Genomic DNA, 22,300 nt, shown 5'->3' on the forward strand with positions numbered 1-22,300 from the left:
TTGTACGAACGCTTGTGTTGTATAATATATGATATTTACTTCACATCCTCTATTTTGCTCAGTTGCTTGTTTTAATTGCTTTACCACAAATCAATAAACATAAAATCATTGGTTATCTGTATGTGACTCAAGCAAGTATGTAGTGAAATACAACTGGATCATCTCTTGAGTGATAACCAAAATGGTCTGTAGTATATGGATATAGGAGGGAAACCTTATCCTGGTAACACTATGGACGCGACCCGCTTTGTGGAATGGTCACAAATGTTGTGACTTGTCACAGATGGTCTGATCCTGATCATTCATGTTAGGGACATGCGAGCAGGGGAGTCCTATACAAAGAGTTTGTATAAGACCTGACCACAAAGTGTTAACGTCTCATTATATAACACCGTTCATGACAGAGACTTCACTTCACTAGGATGCCCATAAGTAACATGACCTCAATCCTGAGTGAATTGGGAACTCCTGCCATTGAGTGCAGTTCTTTGATTTGTATGGGTGCGAATGGCCAGGTCAGTGATTCAAACCTACCATTTTGGGGATTCATCTGATTTGGGAGCTGGAAACTCAGCTACACAAGACGGAATTCACTACTTCTTTGAGGTAGGGGTAAGTAGATAGATACTCCCTTAAGGGTTGATTCTGGGGCTTGAACGAGATGACGCCACACATCTTCTCTTGGCCCGAGAGGTGTTCACACATAGTTGGACTATATTGTATTGTTCATTAGAGGAATCAATGGTACTTAAGGAGTGAGATGTAACTACAGGGGCAAAATGGTAATTTGGCCCAGCTGTACTTATGAGCATCTGTGAAGGGTCATCGTACTCATGATTGGTTATATCCGATGGACACAAAAATATATTTGTGGTAAGAAGAGTTCAATTGTTGGTCTTTAGTGGAATGCCTGACAGTTAACGGATGGTGGATCTTGTGGCTAAAAAGTTTAGTCAGCTATTCATGGACCGTTGGAGCTTCGAGCTACAGGTCCATTAGGTCCCCTGGGTAGCTTGGATAAAGTTGAGAACCAGTGTTTGGGTTAATTTGAAATGTTCAAATTGACAAGAGGAAGTTCAATTATATATGATATAATTGGACTGGTTAATTATATATAATATAATTGGCTAAATATATGAGATACATTATTTTGGAGGAAATTAGATATAAATATGATTTATATCAAGTAAAGGAGAAAATACTATACTAGATATGTGATATCAAACTATAGTGTAAAAATATAATAAGATTATATTTATTAATATTTTAATTGATTAATTATATGATAACTAAGCCAAAAATCATGCTCGGACGTGCGTTAGTGGGAATGTGTCGGTTATTGTAACTGATGAATAAAATGAAATTTGTTTCATTTTTTGAATCATTAGAAAAGTCATCCAAAAATAAATAGAGAGAGCACACTGGTGAAATCGAAAACGATTGCTTAAGTAAATCAAGAGCCTATACAACAGTCATTTTGCGCCTAAATGATCGCACACTAGTTCCTACACGATCGGATAACTTTCCTAAATGATCGTATAGTGTGTCGAGTTTGCTAAACGATCGTATACCATTTACTAAACGATCATTCAGTAAAACCTACACGATCGTGTAGTTTCTCCTAAACGATAAGCATCGTGCTATATGATAGCGTTGTTTTCCCTCCCACTTGCTTATTGCCTACACGATCTATTCTTCCTCCTTCCTCTACTAAATTCACTAAAGACCACGCTTTGGGTTCTCACTCCGAGAATACCTGGGACTCTTTTCTGGTGGTGTCGTCCCCGCGGCGTTCATGTTCGTGCGGTTGTTTGGGTGTCTATTGATCGGTAGAGGTTTTCGCTGCTTTGAGTTTCGAACTTTGAAGAACGTCTTCAACTGATATGACAACTCTTTCCCTCGTTTATTTTTGTTCAAAGCATGACTTTAATTGACTATTTGTTTGCATAACTGTGCGTTTGAATGTATATTGTTGTATTTCAGTCACTGTGAAATTGGAACGATCCGAACGTGCTCATGGAACTCTTAGGTAAGAGATCCTTCGGCCCTTATAATTAATTATGATACATGTACATGTTTATCCTAAGGTGGGTTTTCTTTAATCTATATGACATACAATATATAATATGTATTCAAACATTAATCTAAAGATACATCAAGTGCGTAATTAAATTATTTTAAATAGCAAAAATTGGACCTATTTTGGCACCCTAATATTCCAATCAATTATAAAGATTCGAAATTAATTAATTAAATTAATATAACTATTATATCAATTTAATTAATTAATACTAATTAATTACATAAGGAATTAGGTCAAATGAAGAGCTTCAGCAACAACCCCCTCTCGCATGCATCGCCACGATTCTGTCAAAGTTCGTAAGGTCGCAATGCCAAGGGGCAGCATTGCGATGCTACGACTTCCTCTTGTTACGCCTTGCCTCGTAGCGTTGCGATGCTAAAAGATAGAATGCCCCTCTTTTGTGCGTTTTTTGCATCGAACTTGCCCCGAACACCTTTGTTTTTTCTGATCTTTTTAGTAACACTTGCCCTTTCAATCGACACAGACTTACATACTCAAAGAAAGAATTAAAATTTCAAAAATACAATGGGCTTTGTTGGGATTAGTGTCTTAATTTTCCCGGAGTCTCGTAGTTTGTAAACTATACATATTGTTATGAATAAAATAAGAGTTATTTTATTTGGCATTTACTCATATCCAATAAACAAAGCTCCATGGTTATTGTATGTAAACTTAAGCATGTATATGAGATATACAAGTGGATCATACCTTAAGTGATAACGTAAATAGATCTGTAGTATAAGGATTAAGGAGGGATACCTAATCCTGGTGACACTACGGATACAACCCACTTTATAGAGGTTTGCAAGTGTTGTAAACTACTATAGATGGTAGATCCTAACCATTCATGTAGAGACATGCGAGCAGGGGTATCTTGTACAAAGAGTTTGTATAAGATCGAACAACGAGATGAATAGTCTCTGTATATTACGCCGTTGATACTTGAGATTTACATCTCACTTAAACGACCATAGGTGACATGACTTCAATCCTGAGTGTTTTGGGAACTTCTGCCTTTGAGGGCAGTCCTTTGATTAGTATAAGTGAGAATGGCCAGATTACTAACTCAACATGCCTACCTTTTTGGGGATTTTTCTGATTTGGGAGCTAAGAATTCAGTTACACAAGATGGAATTCACTCCTTCCCCGAAGTAGGGGTAAGTAGATAGATTGCTCCCTTAAGGGCTAATTCCGGGTCTTGAACATTGTGGCCACAACTTCTCTTTGGAAGAGGGGACTCAGTCATAGTAGGATTATGACTTATGTTCATTAGAGGGATCAGTGGTACTTAAGAAGTTAGATGTAACTACAGGGGCATAACTATTATTAGCCCAGCTATACTTATGAGCGATCTATGAAGGGTTATCGCATTGTTTATTGGTTGATATGGACACATAATATATCTGTGGTAAGGAGAGTTCAGTTGTCGGTCTATAGTTAAGTGCCTGACAATTAATGGATGATGGATCCCATGACTAAAGAGTTTAGTTGGTTATTCACATACCGTTTGAGCTTTGAGCTATAGGTCCATAAGGTCCCCTTGGTAGCTCAATGGATTCAAGTTGAGAATCAGTTCTTGGTGTTGATTTGAAATGTTCAAATTGACAAGAGAAAATTCGATTATATATGATATGATCGGTGTGATGTATGAGATACATCAAGTAGAGGATTAATATAAATGAGATTTACATTAAGTACCATGAAATAGAAAAAAAAAACAATGGTTTATATGTTTTATGAGATGAAATGTTAAAACTATAGGTTATAAATATAATATGGTAAGTTGGTTATATATATTTATAATAATATTAATTATTGGATAATTATATCTTTTCTCTAATAACCAATTGAGTGGGAGGTTATTGGTGGCTTCATGGTAACCGTGAGATAAAAGGAAAAATGTATTCCTAAATTTAGTAGTTGTTGAAAAGAGATTTTCTATTATCGAAAAAACTCACGAAATTGTTGTCAAGTGAATAAGATTCACTAAACGATAGCTGAAGAGAGACTAAACGATCGTAGAGTGACACTACACGATAGTTCACTCAGCTAGCCATTAGCTAAACGATTGCGGAGCTTTTGCTAAACGATCGCAGAGCATTTGTTAAATGATTGGGCATCGTCTATGCGATAGACTCTTTCCATCTCCCATTTGATCGATTGTTTACACGATTGTTCTTCTTCGGGTCTTTTCCTCTAACCAAGTTCAAAAAAAGCCCACACTTCTGGATTTTCACACCGAGAATACCAAGGTAGCCATTGTGGTGGTGTCGTACTCAACTCGATCGTGTCGAGGTTTTTGAAGGCCATTCGTTGAGTTCGCGGTGTTCGTGTGTTGGTTACTGATTGATCGTGTTGTGTTGCGGTCGCTGTGTTTGAGCGTTCATGTGTTGCAGTCTTGGAGATTGAACAAGCATTCGTGATCAAGGGAGATTGAAGATGATCTTCAAAGGTATGTATAATCTTTCCCTTGATCTTAATTGTAAAGTATGTTGTAATTTTGTATTGTGCATGACCGCTTAGTTTCTGTTTTCTTGATTGTAATTATGTATGTTCAAATACGAATGGAATTTGGAACGATCATTCCGCTACTCATGGAAATCCTCACATCCAATTTCCTTCAATTGGTATCAGAGCCAAGTTGTTCTGATATTCCAAATTTCACTTCTGTTTTGAACTTCTTTTACAGTCGTGGTGGATTTTCTGCATTGTGTTTAATTGTTAAATGCGTTTGTGGATAGGGTTGATGAATGTTTACTAGATTAACTTCCTCTATTTAAAGCATTCTTTAAATTACAAAGTGTTAATTTGTAAGGGCCCTTGTGTTTTTGGGCATAATTAATATGCAATCGATTATGTAATTCAAAGTGTTTGAGTTTATCAAGTCGTTCGTGATGAAGTTTCAAAGCATGGAGATGCAGTTCTCAGCGAAGAAGAAGACCAAGAGTTGTCGTATCGTGTAGCCTCAGGTAAGCGATTGTTGAGATTTGGCTAAATAATCTAGTAGATTTTTCTATGCGATCGAGTAGTATTTATTAAACGATGGGGTAAAGTGTTCACTCTATTGCATAACATTGGTTGCCCCATCGCGTAGACACTGGAGGTAAACAATCGAGTGGGGGCATGTGATGCTCATCGTTTATAAAAGACGCGCACACTAAACGATCGTGTAGTTAGCATGCTCATCGCATAGTCACTGACTACACGATCACGCGGTATACGATACTAAGCCACTCGTTCAGTGATCGTTTAAGCGATTGTGCTTCACCGCATCGTTGTCATTTAGACGAGCTTTTAGATATTGCATTAAGCATTGCGCATTACATGATCGCGTACCTCATGCTTTATCGCATAGTAAAAGGAACACTATCATTGCTAAACGATCGTTTAGCACTAGAAGCATTGGTATATGATTGAGTAAAGCGTTTACTTTTTTGTGTAGACGGTTGCTTGGGTTTTGGTACATGATCAGCAGAGACGTGGACTTCGATCAGACGGTTGATAGCTTGTAGAAATACAAGCTATTGTAGCCTTTTACTTAGAATTATGAGGGCTAATAAGAAGAATATGCATCAATAATACCAAGAATTCATGTGAAAAAGTGAGCTTGTGTCGACCAGCATCAGAAATCCTCACTAACCTTATATCATGCGTTATTATGCATCAAAGCGTTTACTTTTGCAGGCATTTCAGGGATTGACCGCATGTATCAACCTCAGTTTGCTGCAAGAATAACCGCATGTAAAGGATTCATAAAGACTAGTTCGTCGCATGGAATTTTACGTCCACATAGTGATAATTGTAATGGAAAAGTGATCGCCAAGTGGGTGGAATGTGTTGACACTTCAGGAGAAACAAGCTTGAACGCATACATTGGAAGTATCAACAAGATAAGGTGATGTTGACATTGCCCATACCACGACAAAGGTAGCAGTGAGTCAGAATGCACTCATCATGTTTTTGCCATTTAAGCTCTATAAATAGCACCTTGGATCTTCATTTCAAAACATCCGAGCTTTTGCCCTAAGGCAGATCCTTGTGATCACAGATGAGAGCATGAGCAGACACTCTTTAAGGATTTTTCACCTCCACAACCCATTTCGAGTGACGACCGGAGTTTCGCCGGAGATAGAGCTCGAAAGAGACTTCTCCACCATCCATCCATGGCACCATCAGCAGCCTTGACACATTTCGGATGAAAATCAAGATATTGTTTTCATCTAGCCTTCCATTTCTCCTCTGACCTCTTTATTGTATTAAATTTTGGCTTAAGACATTAATACATTTTGTAATCAATGCATCTCTTAATTCCTTCAGCTCCATCTTCTACATCTTCTTCTTCTTTATCATCGTTTACATTCATCGCTTAGTTATCAAAGACAGTCACATACTCAATCGTGTAGCCTAGAGATAGGACGCATGTAGCAACCCACCGAGAGGTGTGCGTTGCACGAGTATAGTGAGTGAGTTCTTTTCGCTTGGTGTGAGACTGTAGCAACACTTGTCTATGAGCTGTCGCAATGCTTGTGTATGAGCTAATTAGCCACAACTAACTACCTGAGAAGCTAAGTAGTGGAACACACTAAAGAAAAGTAAGCCTTGTTCCTAGAGATAGGCACGATCTTATGCTCAACGCAACTATGCATTATAGAGATAGGCATACGGCTGGCCACCGAGAGGTGGGCGATGTGTTAGTGTGGCGAGTTGGGATTACTCGAGCGACCTAACATAATGAACATTATTATGCGTTAACAGTTGCTGCATCTCTACCAATTCTCATAGTTAAACTTCTATTGCTCAATATGTTTAGTTAAGAGTAGGAGTAGTGCATAGTCCTTTTACTTCTGTCTTTTTACTTTTATTCATCGCCTCAAATGCATCATTTCACGAACATTATTGAGTTACAAGTTCCTGTGTTTGACCTCAGATCATCCCGAGAAACTTGCATTCTCGTTATACTTAGGAAGAAAGCAAGAAAACTTGTGACAGGAACACATGGTCATTGCATACGTGCTTAACGCATATTATATATTTTCTAGTCCAATGCATGACCTCTGACGCATGGAGATTAATGCATAACATAAGACAAGCATATTTTTCCTCTCTTCTTTTCCAACCAAAATGGTTCAAGACCCGGTTTGTCTATTTGAACCAGAGACTCTTTGCATTTTTAATAGTTAACTTTTAGTTTGAGGATTTGAGGCAAATTATCCTGGTTCATCAACATTTGTTTAATATACATGAGATGTATGTGGTTTATAGGGCATAGTGTATGACATACAGATTTGAAACCCACCTTAGGTTGTGCAATTATTCATCAATCATGTATTATAAGTGTTATAATATTGCATGATGAAATTACAAAAGAGCATGCGCATGCATCATGGAAATATAAGAGTTATATTTATGCATGCAGGAAGCATATTCATGCATCATCTTTATATTATAAGTGTTATATTATAAGGGTGAATGGAAGCATGTTTGTTTGGTTCATTGTTGTTTTGTATAAATGTTATATAAAAGTAGCAATGAATGAACAATGCATGGAGCATGACACTTAGGCTATTTATAAGTGTTATGAAAATCTTGTATGTGTTTGCTTTGCGTTGTGAATGGTTTTGGTTGTTTCTGTTATAAGCGTTATAATAGAAATTAGAACTAAAATCGATAAGAAAGAGTTGCATGCGAACTTGAGGTGAACTCATGTTTTAAAAGGGTTTAGAAATTGGATTGAGATAGACCTAAGTTCAATGGTTCTAATGGGATTAGCAACCTAGTTTAATCTTTTTTAAATTGGTTTAATAGGATTAAATTTATTTCCATAAAAGATTAAAATTGTATTAAATCTATCTATAAGGCATCTTTTGTCTAAGGCAGGTTCTGTCTAGGCTGGGGTATTTAAGCTGACGAAAATGGAACACCCCTACCTGGGAACCTACCTGGAAAGGTGAATTAGATAGATTTTTTGCAAGCATGCGACAGTTGGTCAAAGATTCTGTTAAAGATTAATGGATGATGGTCAAAAGTTGTTTCAACTATCCAAGGTAAAAGTTACTCGTGGGAAAACCTAAACGGTCACTTAGTTAAAATTCTTAGCCATTTTTTCCTAAATAAACTAAACCCTAGATTATAAAATACTCAATGAGAGGAAGAGATGTATCTGATATGTCAATGATTCCACTCACATTTCTCCTTGAATGTTCACATCGTGAGATTCATGTTTGGCCTCGTGGTGCCCTAGGAGCATCCCCCTTCGGATGGTATTTGCATGAGTCAATATCAAGGTGGACGGAGAGAGTGTTTATAGTAAATGGGTGAAAGTGTGTGTCAACACGTCCTACGGTCTCTTTCATTGGTTCGCACCGTGAGATCATTCTGTACTCCTTCGTGGCACCCTAGGAGCGTCCCCCTTCAAATGGATTTTTGCAGTTAGTCAATATAAGGGTGAACTCTAGGGCCTAAAAACCCTTGTTTAATATTGAAATATTTAGTATTAAAACAACAGCTAAAAGGCCAAAGGTTTCTCCTAAGGAAAACGCCTATCTTTGGAATCTAAGGTTAGGTCACATCAACCTCAATATGATTGAGCAGTTGGTGAAAAGTGGACTTCTAAAGAGTTTAGAAGAAAACTCATTGTCGGTGTGTGAATCATGCCTCGAAGGTAAGATGACCAAACGACCTTTTACTGGAAAAGGTTACAGAACCAAGGAAGCCTTGGAGCTTGTACATTCTGACCTCTGTCGTCCAATGAGTGTTAAGGCTCGAGGTGGGTATGAATATTTCATCTATTTCATAGATGATTATTCAAGGTACGAGTATCTTTACCTAACACAACTAAATCTGAAGCCCTTAACAAGTTCAAGGAGTATAAGGCTGAAGTTGAAAACTTGTTAGGTAAGAAGATAAAAACACTACGATCTGATCGTAGGGGAGAGTATATGGACCTCCAATTTAAGAACTATATGATAAAACATGGGATTGCATCCTAACTCTCGGCCCCAGGTACACCTCAGCAGAATGGTGCATCAGAAAGGAGAAACAGAACCTTGTTGGACATGGTTTGATCTATGATGAGTTATGCTCATCTTCCAGACTCGTTTTGGGATTTTGCAGTGGAGACTGCATGTTACATTCTAAACAACGTTCCCTCGAAAAGTGTTTTTGAAACATCTTTTGAGCTGTGGAGAGGCCATAAAGGTAGTTTATGCCACTTCAGGCTTTGAAGGTGTCTGACCCATGTGCTTGTGACTAATCCGAAGAAGTTGAAACCGCGTTCGAAAGTTTGTCTATTTGTAGGCTACCCCAGGGAAATAAGGGGTGGATACTTCTATGAAACAAGTGAGAACAAAGTGTTTGTTTCTAAAAATGCTACTTCTTGGAAGAAGACCATATCAGGGATCATAAACCACGAAGTCAGCTTGTTTTACGCGAGATTTCTAGTAAGACTGAGAATTCTAAGGGTTCAACAAGAGTTGTTGAACAGGCCGATAGATCAACAAAAGTTGTTGATGTCGGTACATCTAGTCAACGTTTAATTTTGTATTTGATACAATTCCATTAGGGTTTTAATGAATTGTATTTGATACAATTAAAACGTTTAATTTTGTAGAGATTAAACAAAATTGGAGAGATTAAAATATTTAAATATTGAATTGCATGAACAGGATTCATGTATAAATTAGGTGTTTGATTAATTTAATATTTGATATTAAATTATTATTTATTTAATTCATTAAAATTATTTAAATAATTTTTTTTCAATTCTAAAAATCAATTCAGATTTGATTTTATATTTAATTTTAATTTTAATGAAAATTAGATTAAAATTCTAGAAATTGAAAAACAAAATTTGGAAAATTCGACTATTGAGTGGAGTTTTCCAATTTTGCATCTTCGAATGGAGTGGATTCCTCTAAGTCAAACACCTAGCCAACTAAAGATCAGCTCCTTGAGGTGTCAATGAGTTGAAGCTGAAGGATTTGCATGTTTTTCATGGTTAAATTACTGAGAAATTCGTGGGCATGAAGAGGATGCTTTTGTTTGTTTGTTTTTTTTTTTTTTTTTTTGAAATTCTTCTCTTCTCTCTAATAATCCTCCTCATCCCTTATCAAATTGACCTCAATTTGAGATTCCACCTCTTAATCCAAGTTAGAGGATATTAGAGAAGCTTCTTTTGGTAGTGTACTGAACATTTGAAGAATAATTTCGTGTTGAGGAGCAAGGATTTGAAGAGTTACATCAAAGGTAATATTCTTATGAAACCCTATTTTAATGACAGTTTCAATGCATGCTTTAAAACTCAAATTAAGTGTAATTAGAGTGCTTATTGGTTCTTATTTCTTCCGTTGCATGTTAGTTTACTCTATCAATTGGTATCAGAGCCAGGTTTAAGCACTCAATTATCGTTAATTTGAGTTTGGTGGGTGAATTTCTAAGTTTGTATGAAATGGTGGCTGATTCGGTTGAAATTCAACTTTGGCATTAGTTTTCTCTTCAATTATGAAGTTTAATCTGTAATTGGCTCTTGATTAATGAGCTTATATGTGTGCTCTAGTGTATGTATATGCATGTTTAGGGTTTCTTAAAATTAATATTAGTGTTATGTTAATTTTGAATGCCCTTGATGTATGTTATGGATGGATAGCATGTCTATTGTTTTATAACAAAAAATCGCATTAGACATTAAAATCCATAATAAAGATTATCAACATGCTCACTTAGGTTAACAACTTGTTTTAATAGTTAAAATAGGTTGTTATCTTATAAAATATGGTTACAAACTCAATCGGTTCATAATCCTGTCTAAGGCTAGAGGTATTTAAGTTGACGGTTTATGTAACACCTCCTACTTGGGGATTATAACTGAATTGTTAAGCGCTATTAACTGATTTTATGAGCTTACGTGAGCGGTGTGAGCTTTAAAATTTTTTTAACACTTAGACATCGTATGTTTAAATCCAAATATAAACGTTATACTTGGATAAATTATATAGACTTAGGTTGTTTAAAATTAGCCAGAATATACCTAAGTAAACAAATATCCAAACATTTAGAATACTTCAGTGGGAGATTAACAATATATACGATATATCATTTTTAGCTCTCACGTCCCCAAGAGTTCACATCGTGAGATCCATGCTCGGCTTTGTGTCACTTTTACCATGACTGTTCCATTTGGAAAGTGTTTACATGGGTCGATAACAAGGTGAATGAGGAAGTAGTTCATAATAAGTGGGTGAAGGAAATGTGTCAACATATCCTACGGTCTCCTCCATTAGTTTGAACCCTGAGATTCCTATGTTGCGCCTACTATCATTTTTAGGCAGCACTAACTAGTCGTTAACCGCAACGATCCCTTCGGAGGGTTGTAACATAGGATTCAAAACACCCAAGCTTCAGAAATGAATAGAGTTTTATAGTTTCGTCTCGAACATTATCTTCCAATTCTGGGGTATGTTCATACCGTTCTATAAGATCTAAAAATGAGGGGTCACACTTACAAAAGTTACTAAATGTTAGTAAAAGTTCTTGACCAAAAATGGTAACCAAACTACTATAGGAATAAAAGTTATTTTGGATATAGTATTTGGTCAAGATTGTCTTGCTTCAGTGAAAGAGTATTTGACTGCCCCTCGGTAGCATCTATTCTAACTCAATAAAGTATCGTTGCAAATAAATAAAGAAATATAGGTACTTTATTATGTTTGCTAAAATTGGACTTAAATGCATAAGTTTAATAGAATTTGTTTATTTTTCAGCAATGTCAAACTCGATTATACAACTTCTTTCTTCTGATAAATTCAATGGAGAAGGTTACTCTAACTGGAAATCGAATATAAACACAATTCTAGTTGTTGACGACCCAAGATTTATTTTAACGGAAGAATGTTCTTCTCTTCCCAGCTCAAATACTAAAACCAAAATGTTTGGGAAGTTTATGATAGATGGGTAAGGGCTAATGAGAATGAGAGAGCCTACATCTTGGCAAGCATATCTGATGTGCTCAATAAGAAACATGAAGCCATACCCACTGCTCATGAAATCATGGCATCATTGCAAGAGATGTTCGGGCAACCGTCATCTTCAGTACGACATGCAGCTATAAAATATGTTTATAACTCACGCATGAAAGATGGGACTAATGTTAGGGAGCATGTCCTGGACATGATGATCCATTTTAACATTGTAGAAGCTCATGGTACTATCATAGATGAGACTAGTCAAGGTCTTAGAGTCTCTTCCGAAGAGCTTCTTGAACTTCCAAACTAATGCTGTAATGAATAAAATTAATTACAACCTAACTACTCTATTGAACGAACACCAGACTTACCAATTGTTGATGAAATTAAAAGAAAGTGAAGCAAACGTTGTTTCACAGAAAAATTTTCTGAAGGGATCATCTTCGGGAACGAAGCCTTCAGACAACAAGAAGTCTGCCCCTTCCTCTTCTAAAGATGAATGTATCCAAATGAAAAAGAAGGGAAAAGGGAAGAATAAACCTGCTGTTAAGAAAACCAAGGCTTCTAAAGGAAAATGTTTTCATTGTGGAAAAGATGGGCATTGGAAACGCAATTGCCCGAAATATCTGTTTGAAAAGAGAGCAGAAAAGGAAAAACAAGGTAAATTAGATTTACTTGTAATTGAAACATGCTTAGTGGAAATTTCTCACTTAACCTGGATATTAGATTTAGGCGCCACTAACCATGTTTGCACTTTTCTACGGGAAGCTAGTTCTTGGACTCAACTCTCAGAAAATGAAATGAATTTCAAAGTAGGAATAGAAGAAGTCATTTCAGCTAAAGCAGTGGGAGATATCAAGTTATATTTTGGAGAATCTTTCATTTTGTTAAAAAAAATGTATATTATGTACCCAAAATGAAACGAAATTTGATCTCCTTATCTTGTCTACTAGAAAATATGTATAAAGTGTCTTTTGAAATCAATGAAGTGTTCATTTTTCAAGAGGTGTTCATATTTGTTCTGTTAGACTTGAAAATAACTTGTATGTATTAAAACCAATTGAAGCAAAAGCCATTTTAAATATAATGATGTTTAAAACGGTAGAAACTCAAAATAAAAGACAAAAAATTTCTCCTAACACCTATCTTTTGCACCTTAAACTTGGTCACATAAATCTCAACATGATTGAGAGATTGGTAAAAAGGTCATCTAAATCAGTTAGAAGACAGTTCTTTACTATCGTGTGAATCATGTCTCGAAGGAAAAATGACTAAAAGATCTTTTATTGGAAAAGGCTTCGTACCAAAGAACCCCTAGAACTTATACATTCAAACCTTTGTGGTTTGATGAATATCAAAACTCAAGAAGGATATGAATATTTCGTCAATGTTTTTAATGACTATTCGAGATATGGCTATATTTACTTAATGAGTCACAAGTCTGAAACTCTCGAAAAGTTCGAAGAATTTAAGACAGAAGTTGAAAACTTATTAGGAAAAAGAATTAAAACACTTTGATCAGATCGAGATGGTGAGTATATGAATCTACAATTCCATAACTATTTAGTAGATCATGGAATTCAATCCCAACTTATAGCACCTGGAACACCACAACAAATGGTGTTGCAGAAAGGAGAAATTGAACTTTATTAGACATGGTTCGTTTGATAATGAGTTATGCTCAATTACCTCAGTCCTTTTAGCAGTATGCTATACAGACTGCCGTATATATTCTGAACATGATTCCCTCAAAATGTGTTTCAGAAACACCGCATGAGTTATGGAAAGGACGTAAAAGTAGTTTACATCACTTCAGAATTTGGGATGCCCAACACACGTGTTGATGCAAAACCCTAAAGAAACAAAAGGTGGATTGTTCTATGATCTCCAAGAAGATAAAGTATTTGTATAGACAAATGCTACATTCTAGGAAGAAGATCATATTAGAAATCATCAAGCTCGCAGTAAACTAGTATTGAATGAAATGACCAAAGATACTACAGACAAATCAACAAAAGTTGTTAATCAAGCTGGTCCATCAACAACAGTTGTTGCCTCATCACATCCTTCTCAAGAGTTGAGAATGCCTCGATGTAGTGGGAGGGTTGTTCATCAGCCTAAACTCTACATGGGTTTAATAGAAATTCTGGACAACATACCTGATGATGGCCTAGAGGATCGATTAACCTTTAAACAGGCAATGGATGATGTTGATAAGGAACAAAGGATAAAAGTCATGGACGTGGAAATGGAGTCGATATACTTCAATTCTGTCTGGAAACTTGAAGATGGGGTTAAACCTATAGGTTATAAATGGATCTACAAGAGAAAGCGAGATCAAACTGGCAAGGTGCAAACGTATAAAGCCAGACTTGTGGCAAAAGGTTTTACACAAAGGGGAGCTTGATTATGAAGAAACCTTCTCCCTATTACCATGATAAAATCAATAAGAATACTTTTATCCACATATTATGACTATCAAATATGGCAAATGGATGTCAAGACAGCTTTCCTGAATGACCATTTTGATTAAAGTATTTTCATGTCTCAACCAGAAGGGTTCATTGAACAGGGTCAAGAACAAAAGGTTTTTAAGTTTAAAAGATCCATTTATGGGTTACAACAAGCTTCTAGATCCTAGAATATAAGATTTGACACAACAATTAAGTCTTATGGCTTTGAATAAAATGTTGACGAACCTTGTGTATACAAGAAAATAGTCAACAAAACTGTAGCTTTCTTGGTCTTTTATGTTGATGATATCTTGTTCGTTGGGAATGAAACAAGTTTCCTTGCTGATGTAAAGAGATGGTTAATGACAGATTTTTAGAATATGTAGCTGCATGTGAAGAAGCTAAAGAAGTAGTATGGCTGCAAAAGTTCTTGAAAGATTTAGAAGTGGCTCCAAATATGCATTTGCCCATTACTCTGTATTGCGACAACAGTGGAGCAGTTGCCAATTCAAAGGAACTAAGAAGTCATAAACGTGGAGAGCACATCGAAAGAAAGTACCATCTCATCAGAGAGATAGTACACCGAGGAAACATGATAGTCACGAAGATAGCCTCAGAAGATAACCTTGCTAATCCATTTACGAAGGCCCTCTCGGCTAAAGTGTTTGAGGGCCACCTGGTCGAACTAGAACTACGAGTTTCATAATCTAGGGCAAGTGGGAGAATGTCAAGGGTATATGGATGCTCTAGTTTATTGTATTTTCTCTTTATTTTCTCAACATTGTAAAATATTATATATTTGTCTCACTGAAGTATTAGTCTAAGTGGGAGATTGTTTGGAATGTCCTAAAACTCGCAGTTTGTAAATATTGTTACGTATTCTATTTATCAAGAAAAGTATTATTGAGTATTTTATTCAATAAATTATTATTGATATTTCATTCTGTTATAAAAATCCAATAAACGAATCCATGGCTATAATATGAATACTTAAATTTTATGTAGCGACGTAAAGAGGGTCAAGAATATAACCAAAATAGTGTTTAGATCGAGACTCAGTGTTGTTAATTCAACTACAAACCGAAACAAAAGAAAATTTATAATACCAAGCTACTCCTATCACTACTAAAACGTAGTAATAGTGGTAAGTCTGAGTCGATCCATGGAGAAGTGCGATTGGTTTCGTTAAGTTAATTTTCTAACCAGAGCGATAAATAGGGGGTTTTGATGTGGAAGAGATAAACGCGTGAAATTGAAATAAAATGCAATGGATATATGAAATGGTAATGGATTCATCTAGTTCTTGGATCAAGTAGTCATTCAATGTAAATCAAATCATTGTTTTCAGCCAATATATCATATATTTTAATTATGCATGTTTAGCTACCCAATCGATAGAATTAACTCATCTTTATAAGCCCAAAAATCAATTAATCTGAACCAAACAAGCGTCCTACTTCGTAATTAATGCTGGAAAAGCTGTGTTCTAACTAACCTACTTGCTTCTAAATGTAATTGGGTCCTCAACAGCTATAAAGAACTAGAAACACATGCATTAAGATTCAGGATTCAACTATGTTGATTAAGTGTTAGGAAAACCGTGTTCAAATAATCAATTTATTCTTTAAATCTAGATTACACGTGCAATGCAAAAAATCATGGACAGCCTAAAAACCTAAGCATGCTTATCTAATCTGTGCTATAAGGGTAAATTCAAAGCATGGACGATTACAAGGATGCGTGTGATGACATGCAGTAATGCATGTCATCTTAGGCTTTTTATTTAGAATTACGAGGGCTGCTAAGTAGAATATGCGGCAATTATATTAGAAATTCATGAGAAAATGAGCTTGCGGCGTTCAGCATTGAGAATCTCGGCTAACCCATTATTACGCGTTATTATACGTTCAAATGTCTATTTTTATAGCTAACGCAGGAAGTGGATGCAAACCGGAAGCTAGACTATCGCATAGACGACCGCATGCAGAGAAACTCTCCTTCACAAAGACGAATGCATACGATCGACGCATGGGTGTTGCGGTGATCAGCTACATGAGTCCATCGTATAAGAGTTGCGATCGTCAAGCGATTGCGATCATCGTGTAGAAGTTGCAGTATTAAGCGAATGCGGTCACTACATAATTGCGGCTACACGATAACACATAATACAGGGATCAACGTAAGGTTGGTGGAATGGACGCATCAACGCATCTCTCGAGAAAATCAAAAGATGATGTTGACATTTCACCTACCACGCCGTTAGCAGCAGAGATTCAGAAAAAGACTAACGCGCCGCGAATGTCAGAATCAGAGTAGTCCATTAATGCTATTGGCGATCAAGCTCTATATATAGAAGCCGTTGAGCAGAATTTCAACTTATCCAGGGTTATCCCTATGATCCAGACTAATGCGTGAGAAGAAAGGTTGAGAATTCTTCATCTCCTTCATCCATTCCAAGTGACGACCAGAGCTAGATCTCAGGAGAGTCAGCTCCACCGCCCATCCATGGCACCACCGGCAGCCTTGACATACATTTGCTTAAAGCAAGACATTGCTTCCAGCTGGTCATTTCATTTTCTCTTCTTTTCTTATATTGTATTGTATTACATTCTGTGATTAAAGAAGTAATACATTATGTGTTCAATGCATTTCTATGTTTCCTTCGATTCCATCTCCATCTTCTTTACTTAGCATCTTTAACTTTCATTGCATCACTTAGTGAGATTGCTAGAGTATTGCATACTTAGTCATGTGGATTAGAGATATGAAGCATGTAGCAAACCACCGAGAGGTGTTCGTTGCGTGAGTGTGTGAGAAAACCTTATTTGCTTAGTGTGAAGTTGTAGCAACGCCTATCTATAGGCAGATGCAACGCTTGTCTATGAGTAAAGTCGGCAACAACTAACTGCCCGGGAGGGTAAGTGGTTGGTCACATTAAGCAATGTAAGCAAGTATTCACTAGAGATAGGAATAATCTTGTGTCAGCCAAGTTCATGTGGTTACCTTGTCTTATGAGCGCATCATTCATCATTTAGGCATACTTGAGAGAGTAGTCTAAAATCCAAATCTAAGACTCAAGAGAGCAGATTGGAACGCATAAGCAAGAATGAGGAACTTAGGAATAAGCTTCGTTTGCTATTACACAGTGTATGCACCCTACGGAGAGGATATTGCATGCATCCAGGAAGTAGGATATGGTGGTGATATGCGGCTATCGCGCTCATACGGCGAGAGCACGTGAGCGAGTTATGGAGGTTTAAGCATAGGCTTCTCGGCACTATCGCATATACATCGCATGCGTTCTAGAATTAGGCTCAAGTGTGTGTAGCATGATTGCATAGCTTGCGTTGGCTGAGGTTGCCCTTGCGGTCAAGCTCAGTGTTGCAGTGAAGACATCCTCACATTTTATCTATTTTTCCATTCATTTACTACGCGTCAATAGTTGTTTTGTCTCTACCTCTCATTCATACTTCTCATTGCGTTGTCTGATACTTAGGAGTAGGAGTAGTGTTAGCATGGAAACCCCTCCATCATTCTTTTATTCAACCGCCGCATACACATTACCACATAGCATTTAGTTACAAGTCCCTGAGTTCGACCTCGGATCACTCGAGAAACTTGCGTTCGCGTTATACTTGGCGTGAGCATAAGAAAACTTGTGATAAGAATGCATGGTCATCGCATACATTCGTTAACGCATAGTTCATTCCAAAGCATGACCACCGACGCGTGATAATCAACGCATACCTTAATACATGCATCGCATATTGCATTCACGTAATTTTCGTTATCAAGTCCTTGACGATTTGGTAATTTAAATTTTCGTCATCAGCGTGTGAGCTTGAATTTAATTAGCGAAGATATACATTCATGATAGAGGCGTCATCCAACACATAAAAACAAGTCTAAATTAAACAAGATTCAAGAAAAACATAATTCTGAATTAAAGCACAAAGATTGAACAGAAAACTCATCAAAATCTAAAGAACATTCGATCCAAAACTAAACGAAAGATTACCTGATCGATTCATAGACAAACCAATGGGATACAATCTAAAATATGTCCATAATCCGAAAATAAAATAAAAACTAACCTAAAGATACTGAAATTTGAAGGGAATAGAAGAAGAATGAAGATTAACTTTAGCCTCCAAGAATCAGCATTTTTCAACCTAGGGCCAAGAAGAGGAATTTATAATGATCAACGCAGCATTGTAACACTTGAAATAGCATTACAACACTGATGCGGCAAGAGGGAAGCGTCAAACAAGAAGTCCAACGCTTACTTGTGCGCGCGCTCAGCTTCATGTTCGTCATCCTTTGCAGTGTTTCAACGCTCTAAAGAAGCGTTGCAACGCTGATGCTTCTACCTTCAAGCATTGGAGTTTAGCGTTGAGATGCGTTAGGACGCTAATGGTGATGTAACTTGGAATGTCGCGATGCTTGGAATAGTGTTGCAACGCTGCATCCACTACCAGATACTCGCTACTCGATGCTCGATAATTCGATACTCGATCCTCGTTCACTCGATAGCATTTTCTTGATTACTCAATAGCCTCTCACTCGATGGTACTCAATGATGCTCGATGGTTGACCATACTTGGTAGAACTCAATGTCATTTTGGTCTTTTCAACTCCTTTGAAGCCCGGATATTCAAATTAACTCCAAATTGCTTCAAATTAACTCCGTTCTTCACCAAATGATTAATTATACCTCTTGGTTGCTCGATGCCTACAAAATAGGGGAATAAACACGTAAAATCTACTAACGAGCCCCAATTAAGCTAGGAATAATAGCTTTTTTTTAGAGCTAACAAATAGTCTATAAGTAAATGGATGAGATTGGGTACCTCATCCTGGTGACACTATTGGATGCGGCCCATTTTGTATACTGATACAAATGACGTGATTCCAAAGTCATTCATGTGGAGACGTGTGAGTGGAAGGATTCTATGCAATGAGTTTTTCATAAGACTGGACCTCAAAATAGTCACTTTTCTTTATAACGACCATTTACTGTTAAAACTGACTATTTCAAATTCAATGACCTAGGGTAACTCGATCTTAGTCTTGAGCTAACTATGAACTTCTGTTTATTTGGGATTATCCTTTGAACTGCATATGTGAGAGTAGTCCAACAACAATGCTCAATAAGTCTCCCATTTTAGGGATAAGACTGGATAGATAGCTGGGAACATAGTTCTACAAGACGGAATTCACTCCTACCCAACTTAGGGTTAGTAGATAGGTTGTTCTCTTAAGCGCTGATTCCTGGTCTTAAATAATGGGGCCCTGTCCTCTCATGATCGAGAGAGACATGTTTATAAGTTGGACTATAAACCAATTGTTCAATAGACGATTAGTAGGGGTTAAGCAGTAAGATGTATTTACAGAGGTAAAACGGTTTTCTTTTTTTTTTTTTTTTTTTTTTTACCTAGCTGTGAATAAGAACAACTTGTGAAGGATCGACTTACTAATCATGGTTAAAGTGGACAGAAATATATCTACTGTAACAACCTGACCCCCTAGGACTCAAGTTAGGCCGTTACTAACACATGCATGCATGGAACTTAAAATGACACAATTTTATAGTGAAATAAATGCTAAATAAATAAAGTCGAATAAAATATTTTCATTAAAACTAAACAAAAGTCAAATAACAGGGTACCCATAAATCATAATTAGAAATTTAATGAGTCTAGAAAATTGTAAAAGTTTGGAAATGAATACTAATCAGTAAATTTCAAACATGAATGGAAAAACGTGAAAGAAATCTAAACATCATGAGCGGAAGCATAAAACTGATCCCAGTGGCTCCCTACTCTTACCTGAAACATAAACATGAAGAAGGGTGAGTATAAATACTCAATAAGTAACCCCATTGTCGAGGTCAGGCTAAGCATCTATGTCCAATAAATGCAACATGAACTGAAACTCTCTACTAGTGGGACCTGAAGATTTCCCTTTCATGGCTCACTCTTTCTTTCCTTTTCCCTAGAGTGCACCTCTTATGTACACCCCAGGTCCTCTCTATGATTGTAGGGACGTGTACTTCTTTCATACACATGGTTATGCATATACCTCTTTCGTATACACATAACTCACTGGTTATGTACCTCTTACGTACACATGGTTATGCATATACCTCTTTTGTATACACATAACCCACTTAATGTGTACCTCTTTCGTACACCTGGTTATGTATACACCTCTTTCGTATACACATCACCCACTGAGTGTGTTCCTCTTTCGTACACACAATTATGTATACACCTCTTTCGTATACACATAACTCACTGAGTGTGTACCTCTTTCGTACACACGGTTATGTATACACCTCTTTCGTATACATATAACCCACTGAGTGTGTACCTCTTTCGTATACACGGTTATTTATACACCTCTTTCGTATACACATAACCCACTGAGTGTGTACCTCTTCTGTACACACGGTTATGTATACACCTATTTCATATACACATAACCCGCTAAGTGTGTACCTCTTTCGTACACCCCAGATCCTCTCTATGAATGTAGGGATGCATACCTCTTTCGTACACATGGTTATGTATACACCTCTTTCATATACACATAACCCACTAAGCGTGCACCTCTTATGTACACCCAGTACCTTCTAGGTATGTATCACTTTTATACACACCAGCCCTAGTACATCTCTTTCATGTACTAGCGCACTCGGGCATGCATCACTTTCATGCAGTCACATAGTCTAGAAAGGAAAAGAGATTGCATCTAACTTCATATTACATAAAACATTCACTTAATCTTGAGTCCCCTAAAATCTCCTCATCAACCTCATGTTAATTAAACTCAAAATACATATTTAATCTAGTTTTAAATGGATCAACTGTAGCACATCACTTTCATGCACTAAATCATGTAAACAATCAAGTATTCGATAGTTCATAATATATCGTATGGTCTACACATTCTCAAAATAAATCACATAACTATATAGATCTGGAAATTTCTAATCCTCATCTAACTTTAAGACATTTCAGTAGGAGTGCCACTTAACTCATAATTTGAGGTCATGCTCAATCATCCTTTTAATATAACTCATAAAATTCTAAATTAAGCTCATACATAATCATATTTAGATATATTACCACATATTCATATATCCTTCCCAAACAGTCCATTCAACCTCAGAACAATCAAATTTATCCTCGTAAACATTCGTAGGATAAATCTACAGTTTATCGCCTGGCAAAAAGGCGGTTCCAATACTAAGATTACTTACCTCAAATTTGGTCACGAATAACAGTCCACGAAAATAGTTTCCTTAAAGCTTTTGAATAAACTTGAATTTGCTCTATAACATAAATTACTAAATTTAGTTTAGCAATCATGGCCTAAAATGAAGAATCCAAAATTTAAATTAATCATTTGGGGTCTAAATCCAATTTAGTCTGAACATTTTCAATTTACTTACCAAGGAAAATTTACCACAATCTAACTATCTTTGTTAAAATTGGTCTTGAATTTGATGGGTCACCTCAAAACTTCCAAACCTTAAATCTAAAGCTCACCCAAATAAGGTTCTGACCCAAACAGCGGCTGAATGGCAGTAGGTGACATCAGACGGCCGAACTGACATGTAGCGAGACCGACAGTGTCTGGAAGGTGTCGACGATGTCTCGAATATGCAATTGGACAGGGCGACGGAGACGGCAGGAGCGTGCGAAGACTTTGGGTGGTCCGACGGCAGACACATCTAACGAGCGCAGCTGGATGGGTGAGCGACGGGCGAAATGTGCGGCTCGAGCGATGGCTTCTGCGTG

General features: G+C 36.8%; 2 long non-coding RNA genes across 2 annotated transcripts; both read right to left on the minus strand.

Moving 5' to 3' along the window:
- Window positions 1-18,498: 18,498 nt before the first annotated feature.
- Window positions 18,499-19,482, minus strand: LOC150033021 (uncharacterized). Its single transcript, XR_016524765.1, has 2 exons — window positions 19,346-19,482; window positions 18,499-19,227 (listed from the first exon to the last, which is right to left on the minus strand). It is a non-coding gene; the product is annotated as an uncharacterized LOC150033021 (long non-coding RNA).
- A 2,117-nt stretch (window positions 19,483-21,599) lies between these two features.
- On the minus strand, window positions 21,600-22,090 carry LOC150033022 (uncharacterized). The gene is made up of 2 exons (XR_016524764.1): window positions 21,952-22,090; window positions 21,600-21,831 (listed from the first exon to the last, which is right to left on the minus strand). It is a non-coding gene; the product is annotated as an uncharacterized LOC150033022 (long non-coding RNA).
- Window positions 22,091-22,300: the final 210 nt, after the last annotated feature.

The sequence above is a fragment of the Benincasa hispida genome, chromosome 11, assembly GCF_027475165.1.
Source record: "Benincasa hispida cultivar pf3 chromosome 11, pf3_genome.v1.1, whole genome shotgun sequence".
Lineage (NCBI taxonomy): Eukaryota > Viridiplantae > Streptophyta > Magnoliopsida > Cucurbitales > Cucurbitaceae > Benincasa > Benincasa hispida.